The 18,029-nt window shown below is 41.5% G+C and overlaps 1 long non-coding RNA gene across 3 annotated transcripts in view; it reads left to right on the top strand.

Annotated features, from left to right (window-relative positions):
• Positions 1–18,029, top strand: part of LOC129690876 (uncharacterized) — a 196,163-nt gene that overhangs the window by 173,731 nt on the left and 4,403 nt on the right. The window contains exon 5 of one of the 3 annotated variants that reach the window (XR_008722367.1): positions 1,007–1,059. The exons of the other annotated variants lie outside the window; for them this stretch is intronic. This is a non-coding gene — a long non-coding RNA (uncharacterized LOC129690876). The remainder of the gene's footprint in view (positions 1–1,006; positions 1,060–18,029) is intronic. 3 annotated transcript variants of the gene reach the window in all.

The raw sequence follows: 18,029 nt of genomic DNA, 5'->3' as shown, positions 1-18,029 counted from the left end.
AGGGTTAGGGTTAGGGTTAGGGTTAGGGTTAGGGTTAGGGTTAGGGTCTTTTCCTCCTCCTCCTCCTCTTCCTCTTCCTCCTCCTCCTCCTCCTCCTCCTTTTCTTCCTCCTCCTCCTCCTTCTTTTCCTCCTCCTCCCTTTAAAATTATTTTGTGTTTTTGAGACAGGATCTTACTCTTTATTTAGCCTTCCTCCACTTCCGGGATTCTGAGATTACAGGTTTGAGCCACCATGTCTGCTCAAGGTAGTCTTATAGATAGAATAACTGGATCTTGTTTTAACCATTCAGCTATCCTTTATTTGCTTGGATAATTTAACCTATTTATATATAGTCACTGATAGGTCAGGACTTATTCTTGCAGTTTTGTTGTTTTCTAGCTGCTTTGTGGTTTCATCGCTGCTTTCTTCCACATTTCTTTTTTGTGATTTTATAATATGCATTTTTGTTTACATTTACTCTTCCTTTCTGATGACCTAGCCATTGTGGATTATTTTTGGGTGTGTTTTCCATCAGACTTACACAAAAGACCTTATTATAAAGTTTGTTTTAAGTTGATGACAACCGCAGCTGCATTAAAAAAGAAAAAGCTGTGCTTCTATCCCACAGCATTTTATGTTACTGGTGTTACAATGTACTATTGAGTATCAACAAACAATTAACATTCTAGTCATTTTTTATTTTTATCTTTCAAATTATATCGCTTAGTTGAAAGTGACTTATGTATCATCAATATAGTATTTTTCTGACCTTGACTCTTTCCTTACATTTATTGTGGCTTTTGCATGCGTGTTATAGCATCTTTTTTATTTCAACTTGAAGGGTTTCCTTTACTTTTTTTTTTTTTTTTTTTTAAGATAGGCCTTGTGATGTGTAGACCCCTCATCCTTTATTTGTCTAGGAGGGCTTTCGGTGCCCACCATTTCTCAAAGATAGCTTTCAAATATTTGATGGGCAGTCATTCTTTCACTGCCTTGAATATATCATCCCTCTTTTTTAATTTGTAGGGTTTCTGCTGATAAATCTGCAGGTATTCTTAAGGACAGCTCACCTGAATATGGTAAGTTAGCTTTTCTTATTGCTTTCAGACATTGATGTTTTTGGCTTCTGAGAATTTGATTATAATATATCTTAGTAAAGATCTCTTCACTATAACCAGGTTGGGGTTCTTCAGGATTCAGCTTGTTATTTCCCTTTCTGCTTATGAAATGTTTTCTATGATTTTATTTTTCTTTCAACAAGCTTTTTCAGCCTGTCCTTTGTTTTACTTGATGGTATATTAGAAGATTTTTTTTAACTCTATTCATTTACTGTTTTGCTTCCAAATAATTTGAAATGAACCTGTCTTTAAGCTCATTGATTCCTTTCTCTAGTTGGTCAAGTATGCTGTGGAAGTTACAGAGTTTTCAGTTTGGTTATTGTGTATTGGTGTCAAGATTTCTGTTTCATTCTTCCTTTAATGGATTTTGTCTTGTTTACTTACATTGGGATGTTATTTTCTGATATCATGTAGTACAGTATATTTATTGTTTTGTGGTTCACAGAACTTCTTTGAGACAGTTATTTTGAATTCTTTGTTAGGCAGTTCATGGATATTTATTTTCTTGAGATTTGTTTTTTTAATCATCTCCCTGACCATTTATGATCCTTATATCTTATGTTGATGTGAATCCATTTTAAGAAATAAGCATTCTTACATTCTTTTTTTTCTATTAATTATAGTTTATTCATTTTTTTATCCCAGCTGTAGCCTCCTCCCTCATTCCCTCCCACTCCCATCCTCCCTCCCTCCCTCATCCACTCTTACGTTCTTTTTATAGATTAACTTTAGCAAAGAACATTATTCTCTGGTCAGCCTATCCAGATTGGGTGGTCTGTCTGGTAAAATCTGTGGGTAGCATTACTGCTGGAACTATGAAATGAGAGAATACTCTGGTGCCTATATCATTGGGTAGATGGGCCTGTATCTTGGGATTGTAGGGGCCATTCTGGAGCCTGGAGCCATTTGGATAAGTTCAGAGCTTAGGTTTCTGTGGCTAAGCCTAAGGTCTGGGCCAGTGAGCAGAGCTTAAAATCTGGATCCATTTAGTGCAAGCCAAATTCTGAGTCTATGAGGGTATCCTACACTGAAGTTCACCGGGGTATTTTCATTAACTATAACCCAAAGACTGGGTTTGTGGAAGTTGACCTGGGAATGGAGTTCATTACAGTAGGCCTGGAGTTTGGGTCTGTGGTAAACCCAGGGTTCTTTCTTCTTCCTCCAAATGAAAGGCAACCCTTTCCAGGGTTGTGAGGAGGAGTGCTGATATGGGACAGTGTAAAGCTAGCTCATATCAAATGTAAAAGACATTTAAAGTATGTCTTCTTATGTTTCTGTTCCTAGATGCTATAATCTTCTCATTTGGATTCTTTAGCTCTTGTGGTTAAATGATGTTCAAATTGATCTTTCTGTGATGAGGAGATGCTGAGATTTCTACTCTTCATCTTGATGATGCTACTTTTGTTTCATTCCTGTCTTCCTCCATTACATTTAAACCTTTTAAAGGATAAAGTTGTAACCACAAAACAAACCATAACAACATTCTATGTGCTAGGAACTATTGCAAATTCTTTATTTTCACCAAATTATTTTATCCTTCTAAGACTGTTGCAGTATAGTTACTATTCATTCATTTTTTTCCAATGGAGCAGCTTAAGAAGAGAGGTTAATTGCTGTGTTCCATCTTCCAGTCTAGATGAGAAATGGTAAAAACAAGGTTCGGAAGCTCAAGTTGTCTCTGGAATGCTCACTTTAAAGCCTTCTACTATGTTCTAGTGACTGCCAACAGCAGCTACTTTACAGTCACTTTTATACATGAATCAAAGGACCACTGTCCCACCTCTCTTTCGGTCTATGCACTAGACGCCGAGATGACAGCCTAGTAAAACATAAGGAACCAGAGTTTAGGAATGTAGTAGACCAAAGTTAAACTCTGGGCTGTTTAGCTGATGATTATGAGCAAACTAACTTCACCGAGCCTCCGCCATCATGGGAGCAATGCTATTTATCCTGTGCAGGATGCTTGTGAGGTGAGCTAATGGGTTACATATGCGAGCAAAGAGTATCAGCTGCTCTTTTGGAGATGTTCTCATGTTTAGGTAAAATGATACCACATCCTTCTCAGGTAAGAGTAGACAGAAGGGAAAAGACTATCTGGGATGGGATGACCTTCACTCAGGTTGACAGGGAGAAGGGATAGGGTCTATTTCCTGTAGGACTCAGAGCAGATTCCCTTTGGTTCAGCCTTAGGGTGTATCATTACCTTAAGTCATTATAGCCACTGACATTCTCTTTAATAGCTTTTGGTGATTCCTTATCCCAGCCACGATATTAAAGGTTCTACAATCATTTAGAGCCTCCAGACACTGGCTGCCTTTTCAGGTGGAGACACCACTGCCTCCTACCCCTGGCTTTTCTGCCCTGGGAGCTTTCTGAAGAGGCCCCAGATAGGCTTTTTTTTTCATCCTTTCCAGGAACTCCAACTAGGTGCTCTGAAATAGTTTCTCAGTAATGCTTAGTTCTAAGGATTACTTCCCTTTACTTTTCTTTCATTTCTTTCTGTGTCTGCCTTCCAGTGCTCAGGAACAGCTCTGCTTCTGTCCATATCTCTCATCTTCTTCCTCAACTTTTCCTCCCTTCTCACTACATCCTGCCCTCCAGCTATCAAAGGAACAGAGCCTCCTATAAACCAGGCTACCTTAGCAGCAGATTCAGCCTCTGAAGAGGGGGAAGAAGGACATTTGGTGTTGTGACAGCCACGGATAGCTGACTCAGCCTGGGTGTTGGGCTTGCCATACAATCATCCCTGGAAAGTCACAGAACCTTCTTGGCCCCAGTCCTGGAAGGGAGAATGTGGCCTCACTGAAAAGCAACAGCTCAAATTGGCTGCCTTTCCATTGGTTTGCTCCCTCTTAGAGTGTTGTCCTTTTGTTTCTGGGAATCTTAGAAGCCCAGAGCGATGTACCCTGTCCAGACACAATACCATTTATTGCCATAGAGTTTTAACTCTACTCATTAGCAGATGTAAGTTTCTTAACTATCATCCTAAAGCTATTTACTTGCCTTCTCTCCCACAACCCTCACACTATTGCTTTGGTTAAAATGCTTGGACAAAAATAAAGCCTCACTAGATTGAGGCTTTATTTCAGGTCACAGTTCGAGGTCACAGTCCATCAAAGTAGGGAAATCACAGCAGTGAGAGTCAGAGGCGGCAGCTGGTCACATCGCAATCCATAGCCATGAAATAAAGAGTGGCGAATGCTTCTGCTCCGCTTGCATTTTTGCCTTTCCATTCAGCTCATGATTCTAACCCACAGGAGGAACGGTGGTACCCACAATGGATGGACCATCCAACCTCAATTCATCCAGTCAAGATAATTCCCCAAAGATTTGCCTAGAGGCCTGTTTTCTTGCTGGTTCTAGGCCTCTTGAACTTGATGATTAAGACTGACCATTACACCTTCCTATCCTAGCTTTGCTGTGTACTTGTGATATGATTTGGGTGAAATTCTAAATGATTCTGGAACATGGGTTAGTGATCATACTGATTGTGTGTGGTAGCTTGAACTGCTGCTTACAATTCTGCAGCAATATCCCATAGCCCCCGTAAAACTGTGCATTCTTACCTCTTCCTTGATGGCATAGCATGGCTGAATATAATGTGCTTTCATTCCTTGACTTTGGACTTGGCCACATGGCTTCTTGTGCTCTATGTGAGGTTCTTGGCCTTATCACCCAGTTGGGGATGGAATATGTGAAAGCTTTCCCTTGTAGCTCTCAATGTCATAGTAACATTGTGCCTTTGGTGATGGGAGTATGATAGAGATGCAGAACCACCCTTCCACAGGCATTGCTTACATCAGCCAACATCTAGTTCACCAGATAACAAGAGGGTGAAATAAGCACTTGTTATCATATGTCCTTGAATTTCCTGTTTTCTGCTTCCATCTCCCTAGTGCTGGGACTCGAGATATGTGCCACTGTGATCAGTTATTTGGTTCTGGAGAATAGGCTTGGGGCTCTGCATGATAAGGTATCACTCCCCCTCCTGAGCAACACCCCACATCTTCCCCCCTCCTTTTTTTGAAGGCCCTTCTGATGGTAACTGGGACCACCAGAATAATCTAAAATCATCTCCTTATTTTATACGAATCAACATCTTTAATTTGGCTTGCAGCCTTAATTCCCATTTGCCATGTAGAGGGATTAGATCATGGGCATCTTTTGGTCGCCTTTATTTTACCTACTTACACACCCCTACACACACACACACACACACACACACACACACACACACACACACACACTGAGAGTATTATATTAGTGTTGATCCATACTGGTTTTATAAGCCCTAACATTTTATCTGTGACATGAAAATGAGGTGGAGCATCCTTTGATGTTGCCACCGCCTCCTGTTTTAGAAGTGTTTGTTTTCCTGGAAAGGTTGCTGCTGGTAACAGGTGCTGTCCCTTGCCTGTCAGTGGACTGTAAGCAGTGGGTTAATGAGACAGAACAAAGTAGTGTTAGATTCTTAGGTGCCTTTGATGCAGAGCAGAGCCTCTTCAGATTGGTAATAATTGTCATGAGTAATTGTTGTGATGGGTGTCCTGTTGTTCCTGCTATCCCTGCTATGCTGATCTGGCTCTGTCCTTTCAGCCAGCCAGAAGACCTCTGATCTTCCCTCACACAATGGATTGCAGGGAAAAAGAAACTTCCTGGCCTGACTGATACCAGTTTGGAGGAAATAGCTGGCTTTCATGGGGCAAGAAAACAAAATCCAGCAAGAGTGATAAACTTTCACTGCCCCAGATTCTGCTGAGTACCTAGCCGCAGCATGACTACAAAAGACATTCATATTTGGGGCAAGGAAGTTAATTCTGGGGTGCTATGTTAGCCACTCATGGTTGAAGATAGGGTGAAATAAGTATGGAGAGGAGAAGAACAAGGATCTAGGGGTTCTAGGCTTGTGTGGTTCCATGATGCATGGCCTTGCTGTATGGCTAGCAGAAAGTAGACCTACAGTTCTGGGTTCTAGTAGCTGCCCTGACTTTTTAGCTGGCCTCTGCCATTGACCAGTAAGTGACTTTAGACAAAACTCTCATTTCTTCCATGCCTAGAGCTCCTTACTGGGATATGGGGTTATATTACAGCTACAATAGAGCTTGTATGAGAAGGAACTGTAAAAAGGTATGTGTGTGTTTGTGTGATTGTGTTCGTGCTTACATGTATGTGAATATGAATGTCCATTTGTGTGCACCTGTGTATGTACATATGTGTGTCTGCATGTAAGTAGGTAGTATACATAGCAATGTGTGTGTATGTATATATATATATATATATGTATATATATATATATACACATTACCTGTATATTCATTGTGTTTACTCTATAGTTCATAAGACTATGTCTCTGTTTATAGCCTAAAGAGATGTGCCAGCCTGCCTTATTGTAGTAGGATCCTCCTTATTGTAGTAGTTCTTTGAGAAAACGTTCAGGTTGGGGCTGGGAGATAGCACACAGTGGAATCATGAATGTTCATTTCCTGAGACTACCTACTACCTAGTAGCCATGTAAGGGACTCCCAGGCCTGCCTTTGAGAAGCATCTGAAATAAATCACATCTTGAAACCATACACATCCCTCCTATGTCTACTTTAGACCCTCTACGCCTGAAATCAGACTTACAGTCTAATGTTTCTCAGTTCAAGGGGATTTTGGTGGAAATTCAGGCCATGTTGTGTCTCTCCCAACAGCCTGTGATCCCTGCCCCATGTACATATTCGTTCTCCTCCACAGGAAAATCTAATGCACTCTATCCATGTTCAGGTATGAGTTTCCTGGGTGCATCATACAGACATTTCATGTTTGCTCAGTCTCGCCTGCTTTTTTCTTCATCCCTGTAAGGTTCAAATACCCTCAACTTACCTTTCCATAATGAGCCTCTTCTCCAATGGCACAGCTTCTGAATGCTTTGTAAGTTCCCCGCTGCCATAGATCAAGCACGCGTTCCCCTGTCTGTCTGTTGCACAGATTGTCCACGGCTGTCCTTGCTGCTATGAGGGATATTATTGGTCCTGAAGCCAAGAGACAACACACTTTCAAAAGGGCACAGAGCTGGACTGACATTCTGTCACCACCCCAACCCTTTTCCTCTCTACTCCCCCAGAAGCCGGAACACCAGAGAGGCCCTTTAATGGGTGCAGACAAACTCCTGCAGAGAAAGCGTATGCAATTTAAAGTGTGCAGTTCAACCTTGGAGCTACAAACAAGAGCCAGAAAGTCATGAGCTGCCTTGGTGCTGTCTGCATTCAGTGGCACATGAAAAGGCATGTGCTCTCCCTGCATGGCATGGTGACCTGAAAACCTGCGGCTCACTGCCTTTCTCTGTCCCCTGTTCTGTTTTGTAAATTTTTTTTTGCATCCAGCATGATGTGAATTCTTTCCTGTCAGCCTTTCAGAGAGGGGTTCAGATCTAGACACTAAGTCTTCCCGTCTGATACATGGGGAAGGAGAGTGGCAGGATGTTTTCTGAGCTCAAGGCTATACTCACAGTTCACACACAGGTTACCCATCCCCACCCTTGCAGGCAAAGAGAGTCTTCTCCCCAACTGCAAGTCAATTTTCCAGTCTCCTCAAGGATGACAGAAGTCCTGTTTAGATGAGGATGTTGGAGCCTAAGCCACATTCAAGTCATGGGGAAAGACTGCACAACATCGCTGGATCTGTTGGCCCTATTGCTAGTGCCTTATTAATCTATACTCTTATTATTCTATACTCTTATTATTCTATACTCTTATTAATCTATACTCTTATTAATCTATACTCTTATTAATCTATACTCTTGAGTGGACAATGATTTGCCCAGTGAGCCTTTTTCCAAAACAGGAATGTCTCTGTCCCCAGACTTGCAGCACATCCTTCAAAAGATGTACCAGACAACTGAATTAATAAAGAGCAACCCCCACTTACCAGTCAAACGTTGGTGCTGGTCAGTTTTTGCTGTCTTGACACAAGGGAGCCAGAATGGATTGGCTTGTGGCAAACTCAAGACTTGAGAGATTGTCTTGATCAGTGATTGACATGGCAGGAAAGCATCATGCCTGGATAGGGTGGCCTGGGTTGTATAGGAAAACCAGCTGAACATTAGCCAGAGAGTGAGCCAGTAAGCAGTATTCCTCCATGGTTTCTGCTTTAGATTCCTGCCTTGAGTTCCTGCCTTGATGATGGACTGTAACCTATAAGATGAAATGAATCTTTTCCTCCTATAAGTTGCTTTGGGTTATTATGGTTTATCATGGCAAAAGATGGCAAACAAGAGCACCACTCATGGAGCCTGTGTGGCAGTTTTACCTCTTAGCATAATACTGCAAGAACACCTCAGAAAAAGCTAAAAATCCTCATCATTTAGAGGTTAACTAGTTAAATAATTGCATGAGAGTATGACTCTGCCTGTCGATCTATCGATTTCTCTCTATCTCTCTATCTACTAAACATCTATCTAGCTCATCTATGTGTTGGTAGTTTGTAAATAGGTGTTTAACTAAATACACAATACCTTTAACCTTATTCATGTATGTTTCTGTTACTTCACACAGGGTTCCTAGGCCTTGGTTTTACCCGTATTCAGGTAAAACCTGAAGTCCTAAAACCCTTCAAGTTTCTGCCAGTTTCTGTTCAGTACTTTAGGCTGAATGAAACCTCAGCACTGTGATAACAGTGTTAGTCTCTTAGCTGTCCCACACCGTGAAGTTCAAGTGAGGTATGAAGGGTATGCTACACACAGTGAATGCACAGTGGTTAGAGGGAACAGCATTTCCTGTGAGCCAGGTGCTGTAAGCCTTGATGAACTGCCAGTCACCTGATTTGTACAACCCATGAGTCACAGTTTGTAGAATGTTTACCTAGCATACCAGAGCTCTGGGTTTGGGCCCCAGTACCAAGTAAACCAGACATAAACCAAATAAGTCCAGCATTCAGGAAGTAGGTACAGGACGATCATAAGTTTAATGTCATCCTCTGCTACATAGGGAGTTTAAGGCTGGCCTGAGCTATATGAGACCTTATCTCAAAACAGAACAAAGTAACATTACCACCAATACAAAACTGTCTATCCCACAGAATTCTTTACCTTTCTTTTCTCTCTGATGGGCTCTTTCCAGATCCCTATTCTACTAAGATAGTCTGTTAAACACAGGGCCACACTCAAGGAAGCTCTCAGCTTGTCCTTACAAAGAAGCTAACTGAGAGCAGGAGACAGTAGGACGTGACTAGCTGAATTCTGGGAGTTAGACTCGAGAGAGAGAGAGAGAGAGAGAGAGAGAGAGAGAGAGAGAGAGAGGGGTCCCATGGGAAAGACAATAAACCCTAGAGTCTTCTCATGGGAAAGAGACCTTACTGGACACCAGTTCTGGTCCTTGGGGACAGAGTTCTTAGGCCAAAATACCAAGCAATTGTCTCATTAAGTCTTCTCTGCAGGGGCAGTACTGTGGCTTCTCCACCTATTACCACTGTCTCCCTATGAGTAGACTCTAAACATGTTCTTTTAAAGCAGCTTTATTTAGACAGATGTCATATACCATGAATCCTAAAACATTCATTTCTACAAAAAGACAGTCTGGGTCCTTTTGGTACCAATTTCTTGTAGCTCTTTCCCTCTTAGTCATCAACTCTCATCAGGATGCTTCCCGTGGATTAGTCCACCCGAGTCATTTTCTGTAAATCCTACCCTTTGGGGACTGGCTCCTGTCACTTAGCATATCTTTCAAAGTCTCATTCAAGTATCTTCACTTCATTCTTTTTATATAATGAAAGAAGATTCCATTTTTATGACTATGTCTTGTTCTATTTTGTCATCAGTTGATGGACCTTTAGCTGTTTCCTTTTTCTAGATAATATTAGTCTGGAAGTTCATATGCTAGTTTTCTCATGGACTTATGGCTCCTTTTATGACAGTATACACATTCCTAGGAGTGCAATTGCTGGACTAAAGGATATGGCTCCACATGACCTTTTGGGGATCTGTCAGACTTCCACAGAGGGCCTTTGTTATTTTATCATCTCTCTCAAACTGCCTACCCTCATTCCTTATTGCTGGTCATCTTAAACATAAAATATGCTTCTATTCCTGCTCATCCTAAAACACACACCATGCTTCAATTTTGTGTGAAGTTTTAACTCATGCCAAGTTAATAAATGGAACTAGAAACAGGTGTAGTAGTTGCCTCTGTTGGAAGAAGAAGCAACTAGGAGAAGAACACGCTGCGTCTTAAGTGGTAAATGCTCTGCATTGTGGTTTGATGCACTTAGGTAAATACATGTCAAATTCAATTGAGTATTTCAGTGAACATAATTTCATTTTTGCAAACTTAACATAACGTCAATGGAAAAGTTATTGGCGGTACATGTATTTAATCATCTTGAAACACAACCGGTTGTTTATCTACCCACCTTTTCATAGACTCAGGAGCCTCTGCCTGGCATTGAAGGCCAAGTGTAAACAGGTTCTTAATTGGCATGATTAACTATGGATCAATAGGAGGTTTAATAGCACCAGTGGGGAGCAAAGAAAGCTGTTTTCCACTCTGTGAACAGGGGCTGGCAGAGGTCATGCGACACCTGGAGGGCTGCTCACTGCAGTGAGGGAGGGGCCATTTTGAAGTCTGGCTGTATTTCCTTCAGAACAAAGTTTAAAAATATCTTCATCATTTTCTGTTACTGAGTATAAAATCTATTCTTCATCTTCATCTAGGAGGATGAGAGAGCCAACTCTGTTTTGCCCATGTGTTTTCTAAGGTGAAACTGTACGTGAAGACAGAGCTTCCACAGAGCACAATAACCCTAAATGTATTTATGGCAGAGAAACAGACAAGAAACAAACATGATAGAAGTGGGAGATCTCTTAGTATGTGCAAAAAAAAAAAAAAAAAAAAAAAAAAAAAAGACGTAAATTCACAGATTACGGCTGAGCAAACACTACTGATTATCCATGTTTAAAAAGTCAGTATTATACAATTTTTGATAGAATTGCATTATTGTGTCATTTTGTTTATAGCCTAGAACAAATTTATTTGTTTAGAAAAATGTATCAGAGTATTAAGTACTGTAATTTTCTGAAAGGAAGTATTGCACATTTATTTTTTTTTTACCTTCATTCTTCATCTATAGTTGATTTATTTTCCCCTAGGGATCACTTACGCACTGCTTGTGAATTGTTATTAAAAAATACTTTGGGTTGTTCCCTGACCGGGCTTTCATTTTCATTGGCTCCTTTCTCTGTAGAGTAGACTTCGATTCACCTCCCTGTGCTCTGTATTCATTGCTGGTATACATTATGGCCACTCTACATGTAGCACTGAACATGAACCTTGGTGGTCAATCCTGGGGTTTGCTTACCTATGATCTGGTAGATCTTCTCTATCTTAGTTTCCTCATTGGAAGAATGGGACAAGAAAACACCCTCCCTACTTTAAGTACATTTGAAACATATGTGGGAACATTCCTGGCACCATGCTGGACCCATCTGCCAGTTCACCCCCTTTTTCTAACTAACCTCTTATCCACTGCCTGCTTGCCTTGGCAAATAGCACTTAGCAAGTCTTATGGGGTATATGATTCTGGTCACTGGCATCTCTAACCTCTACAGAGACTGAAAAGCATATGCTTATGACATTGTGTGTGTGTATGTCAAATGCATTGCGCACGACATTGTGTGTAGGTGTGTGTGTACATATCCTTGTATCCTGAACCAGGTACGGAAAGACAAACATTACTTGTCTTTACTTACATATTTAATATAGGAAAGAGATGGTCTCACACAAGTAGAAAATAGAATGATGTTTACCAGGGGGTGGACTGTGTGTACAAAGTGAGAAATCTGTGAGATATTAATTAATAAAAGAAGAGACGTTTCAGTCCATTAGGAATAAATTCAGGAGACTTATGGTATGTGGTAACTATAGTTCTTAATATCCTGAAGTCTTGAAAAAATGCTTAGAGAATGAATATTGTATTCTTTCCACAAACAGGAGAGCCATGTGAGTAACAGGTATGCTAACTAGCTAGATTGCATAGTGAATATACCTCTTTAAATCATGTTGGTTTTGATACATACAGCTTTATCTGTCAGATTTATAAAAGGATTAAATAAAACCTATGTCCTCTGGATGATTATGATGACTCTTGGGACTAAGGATATGGTTCAGTTGTCAGGTTGGCTGCCTAATGAACACACATGTGAAGCCCAAGGTTTGATCCCTAGCTCTGCATAAAACCAAGCGTAGTAGCATGTGCCTACAGCACTCGATAAGGGGGAATCATAGCCCTTGGGTTATATAGCAAGTTTGAGGCCAGCTAGGATTACATAAGACTCAGTCTCAAACTATGCAAAACTAGCTGATGGAGTTAATGAGTGCCCATCACTAACCAAAGGTGGGGCTAGTGGCAGCAAACATCTAGGTGGTGTCAGTTTGTTATTTCCTCCCTCAGTGCAGGTTCCTGGCAGTGGGGCTCAATCTTTAAGCATTGCCTAGTGTTGGAAGCTCTTCTTGCCAATCAGGATCTTGAACTTGACCTCTGATGGAAGTGAACATTGTTTTCTGCGGATGGAGGCGGGGCTCAACAGTTCATGAGTCATGGTTTTGCAACTGTGTTTACCCTTTTAGAATGTGAGGAGAGTCATTCTTGCACAGAGGCTGCAACACCGCTGGGCTTTGGCCTCCCATTTATTGGACACTTCCATAATGCACCGTCATCCTAAATTGTCTCCCCTGGTCCCTGCCATCCTGGGTAGGGAATGCATCCTTGGCATCCATAACAGTAGGTTTCAGCCTTCAATCTGCAAGTAGTATTCCAGGAAGCTTGCAGGCACATAGATACCTGAGCCTGCACCAGACTTTCAAACTCAGTGGAGAAGGTAGATTACAGCACAAATTTTCTAAACTCTTCAGGTAGATGCATTTCACCATTTAGGAGCTAGAAAGAGAGCCTGAAACCAATCTATATTTAAGGCCTCACATGCTGAAAACTACCAGATACTATTAGCTCATAAATATAAAAGGCAAAATGAAAGGTGGAGATAGTTGTATATATTTATAGGCTTTTGGATCAATTTGTCGAGTGACATTAAATAGGTTGACATTTGGAGATAACATGTTATGGCAGTAAGACGTACCACCCCCAACTTAGGCAGCCTGCAAAGTGAGGTGGGAGTTGTTGCATTGGATCTAAGGATGAAGTCTGCCTAGATCAATCCCTGAGAGGGAAAGAATTCTGAGGTCCCTTCTGGGCTCTGCATTATGGATTGGTGATAACTGCAGCGCCCATGCACGGGTGACACCTGGCTTTTGGCTCCTCATGACCCCTTCCCTGCTGAGAACTAGTCTCTTCACACTTGGCTCTCAGCTATACAGCTTACTGCAATGTTCACTTCAGTTTCCCAGATCAAAATCCCCTGCCTGGCTTTCAGAATCTTCATTATCCATACCCCTACACTCCTATCCCAGGACTGTGTTCTTTCTGCTCCAGCTTCAAGATGATGTTTTCTCAAACCCACGGCACCAAGCCTATCTCCATTTAAGGTATCTTTTACTTGTGACTTCTGCCGTTCACTCCCCAATCTTGAGATATTTCTCTCCTTGAAATACAGCTTTACAAGGATTCTCCCACAAAACCCACTGTGATGCTGATCTCCTGTGTCCACATCCACATAGAGCCCACACTAAGTTAAATTTTGACAGTCATGTCTTGTTATATTTTACTTTATTCTTCCATAGTTACCTAACTCTCCTCCTGCTGAAGTCTTGACATCCTAACTAGACTATCCACTCCAGGAATGACTTACTTCTGTTTTGCAGTCTCTTACTATGGTATCTTTAGCATTGGCAGGCACTTAATAAACAAACAAGTTTTCAAAGTTAGTTGGCTAGGGAATAGAAAGGGAAAACATAAGTAGTCATTTAAGAATCGCATATCAGTCTCTTCTATAGTCGAGCCTACCCTGCCTTAAACCTTCCAGGCCAGGCCTCTTTATTACATGGCTGGCCAAGTTCAAATATGATTTAGTTCTGTAACGCATAATGATTAAATCAGGGCAAGCGGCCTTTCCAACTAAGCATCACTTGAGAAAAACAATGTGTAAGTCAGTGTAGGCCAAAGAGAATTACAGCCCTGCATTTAATCCAAGTTGAGCAGATTTAAAATCATGTATGAGATACAACTCTGGGTGTATCTTTTGAAAGAACTTTTTTTTTTCTGTTAATTAAATGTGTCGTTTGAATGCTTTCTCATTACTCTTACCTCCATCTTCTTTCATCTTCCTCCCACACCTACAAACTCTTCTCCTCCCTTCCTCCTGGTTCTTTTCCCGTGTTTATGTTTTTGTTGTTTCTTTTTTTGGTGTGCTGAGTTTAATCTAGGACATCTTCGTGATCACAGGTATGAAACTATCATGTGCGTGTTGGTTTACGATAGGTACTCATTTGAAGATAATGACTCCCTCTTGCTGAGAATCCATCAGTAGCCAGCATCTCAGCAGGGAAGGGTGCACCACATGAGACCCTTCCCCATCTGTCAGTCACTGCCTACAGATGCAGTCTGGTATAGGCTCAGAGCAGGCAAGCTCAGCTGATGTGAGACTGTGGTTGGAATGACGGTGTCATACCCAAAAAATAACGTTTCATGATCCTGCTCCCACCTTTCAACGTTAGCTCACAGAGGACTAAGCTTCAAATGTGTGAACAATTCCAATCCATAGTAATGCAGTTTGTATGCTCCGGATACTCTTGAAATATATGATTCACCTAGACCTGCTCTTGGCCCTGACCTGCACTCCTCCTGTCTTCTTTTATTTCCTGTTGGTAGATGCTAGGTGACCGAGTCTAGTTTTATGATGAACACCCTACACCCATGCTGGTGACTGTGAGAGAGTGTCCCTGGTGTGGACCCTGCAATGATATGAATGAGTCATAAAACTCAGAGGCACATTTAGTTTCATAAGAGTTGTCATATTGTTTTCCAGAATGACTGTACTGGCTCACACTTCCATCAGCCATCCTTGGTGGTTTCTGTTTTCCTATGGCCCCACCAGCACCTGGTATGATAAGATATGCAATTACCACCATGACCATGTTGGGGCACTGTGTTGGACACCTTACATGCCAAAGAAAAAAAATCTCTAGTCAAAAGAAATATCAGGGAGGCCGAGAGTTCTTTCCAGAAATTCCCTGTAGCCCTCCCCTAAGTCTGTGTTACTGTGTGGCATGAGGCAAGTGTCCCTCTAGCAAGTCCCTATCAGAGATGACCAGATTGCTGTGGCTGCTTGAAGTGAAGGTTGATTCATCTGATTGCCAAGGATCTCTTTTGAGCACACCCTTATCTCTGTCAAATCTATACACAACTGGGACTATTTAATAAACAAGAGAGCAGAGGCTAACTGCTGCTCAGCAACCAACAGTCTGCATGAGGTTTTCACTTTTGCCAATTTCTGAGGTGCATAGTGCCTGTTCTGTGCAAGTAGTATCCCCCTTCTGTAATCATGCAGCATCTTCCCCAGATCTGTTTAGCTAACCACTTTCAGAGATCAGAAGTGATGTGTTAACCAGCACATGCCCATTATCTGGGGATCAGATCTGTCCGACTTATTTTAGCAGCCTAGCGTTCTTTAGAAAATCTTCGTACCAGGTAGACAGCAGACCTGTTCCCACCCCAGCTGTTCAAACTGAGGTCAAGCATGGTCCCAGTGAGAGAAGGCAACAGAAAGTTTCAAGGGCAGAGTAGCACAACTCTGGCCCTGTGCCATGACACGTGGGGAGGAGCACCTGTCAGGGGCTAGTATCTCTGCAGGTAGCTGCTTTCCCTTCTTACTCACCACAGGGGTGCTCTAGTAATCCTTGCATTTTTCTGTCTGACCAATGAAAGAAAACACTGATTTTTAAGTGATACCCAAATGTTAAAATTTGTTGAGTACTTGCTCTTTGCCAGGTGGCTTGGGGTTGGGGGTGGGGTGAGGAGGTTCATTCCTATGAACTTATAGAACTCTCCATGACACAGAATCTGTCTGTGTCATGGGCACAACATGCATTCTGAAAAGAAACCTGCTTCCAGGCTGGGGATCTGGTTCAGTCATAGAGTACTTGCTCAGCATCCATAAGGCCCGAGGAAGAAAAAGAAAATTGCTCTTGGCATTTATTAGCAGGTGGCTTTAAGCAAGTAACTTCACTGAGCCACATCTTTTGGCTTTCTTTGTGCACCACAGATAATAGTGGTATGTTTCAAGTACTCAGTGGGTTAACAATATAAAGGACTTAGAATATACTAAAATATTAGATACTTTTTACCATTTTAAAAGGAAAATGGATCTTGAGGTAGCACTATTCCTAATTTTCTGACAAAGTGCCAGATCGATTTCCAAAGTGGTTGTACAAGCTTACATTCCCACCAGCAATGGAGGAGAGTTCCCCTTTATCCACAACCTCTCCAGCATGTGTTGTCACTTGAGCTTTTGATCTTAGCCATTCTGACCGATGTAAAGTGAAATCTCATGGTTGTTTTGATTTGCATCTCCCTGATGACTAAGGATGTTGAGCATTTCTTTAAGTGTTTCTCTGCCATTTGGTATTCCTCTATTGAGAATTCTCTGTTTAGCTCTGTACCCCATTTTTTAATAGGATTGCTTTATTTGTTGCTGTTTAACTTCTTGAGTTCTTTATTTATATATTCTGGATATAGATAGATAGATATATATATTTATATATTCTGGATATATATATATATTTATATATTCTGGATATATATATATATATATATATACTCTGTCAGATATAGGGTTGGTGAAGATCCTTTCCCAGTCTCTAGGCTATTCTTTTGTTCTGACAACAGTGTCCTTTGCTTTACAGAAGGTTTCAGTTTCATGAGGTCCCATTTATTGATTGTTGATCTTAGAGCCTGTACTGTTGGTATTCTGTTCAGGAAGTTGTCTCCTGTGCCAATGAACTCAAAGTTCTTCTCCACTTTTTCTTCTAACCTATTTAGTGTATCTGGTTTTATATTGAGGTCTTTGATATACTCAGACTTTAGTTTTGTGCAGGGTGATAAGTATGGATCTATTTGCATTTTTCTACATATAGATAATCCAGTTAGACCAGCACCATTTGTTGAAGATGACAGGAGCCTACCACAGAGGGCCTCTGAAAGACTCTACCCAGGAGGATATCAAAGCATATGCTGAGACTCATAGCCAAACTTTGGGCAGAGTGGAGGGAATCTTATGAAAGAAGGGGGAGCTAGAAAGACCTAGAAGTGTCTGGAGCTCCACAAGGAGAACAACAGAACCAAAAAAATCTGGGCCAAGGATGTTTTCTGAGACTGATACCCCATCCAAGATGCATTCATGGAGATAACATAGAACCCCTGCACAGATACATCTCAGTCTCCAAATGTGTACCCTAGTAAGGGGAACAGGGGCTGTCTCTAACATGAACTTAGTGGCTGGTTCTTTGATCACCCTGAGGGGGTAGACAGCCCTACCAGGCCACAGAGGAAGACAATGAAGTCAGTCCTGATGAGACCTGATAGGCTAGAGTCAGATGGAAGGGGAGGAGGTCCTGCCCTATCAGTGGATTATGGAGGGGCATGGGAGGAGATGAGGGAGGGACAGAGGCAGGGATTGGGATGGGAAGAGGGTGGAGGCTACAGCTGGGATGCAAAGTGAATGAATTGTAATAAATAAAAATTATATTTCAAAAAAGGAAAATGGAGAATTGTAGAGGCTCAGTGTAGTCAACTTACCAAACACCAGACCACTCTGCTTAGCATAGTCACAATTAGAAGAGTCAAGAGTGCCAGGTCCCAGAGCTGGTACTGACTCTGGACATTAAGAAGTAGGGAATAGCCATGGAATTTCTTGACTTCTGAAGCAGGAAAATACATTCCTACTCAGCCATACTTTTTACACACACACACACACACACACACACACACACACACACACACACACA

The sequence above is a fragment of the Psammomys obesus genome, unplaced genomic scaffold (genome assembly GCF_907164565.1).
Source record: "Psammomys obesus unplaced genomic scaffold, mPsaObe1.curated_primary_1811, whole genome shotgun sequence".
NCBI classification, from domain to species: Eukaryota; Metazoa; Chordata; class Mammalia; order Rodentia; family Muridae; genus Psammomys; species Psammomys obesus.
This window is presented reverse-complemented; position numbering and strand designations above follow the sequence as displayed.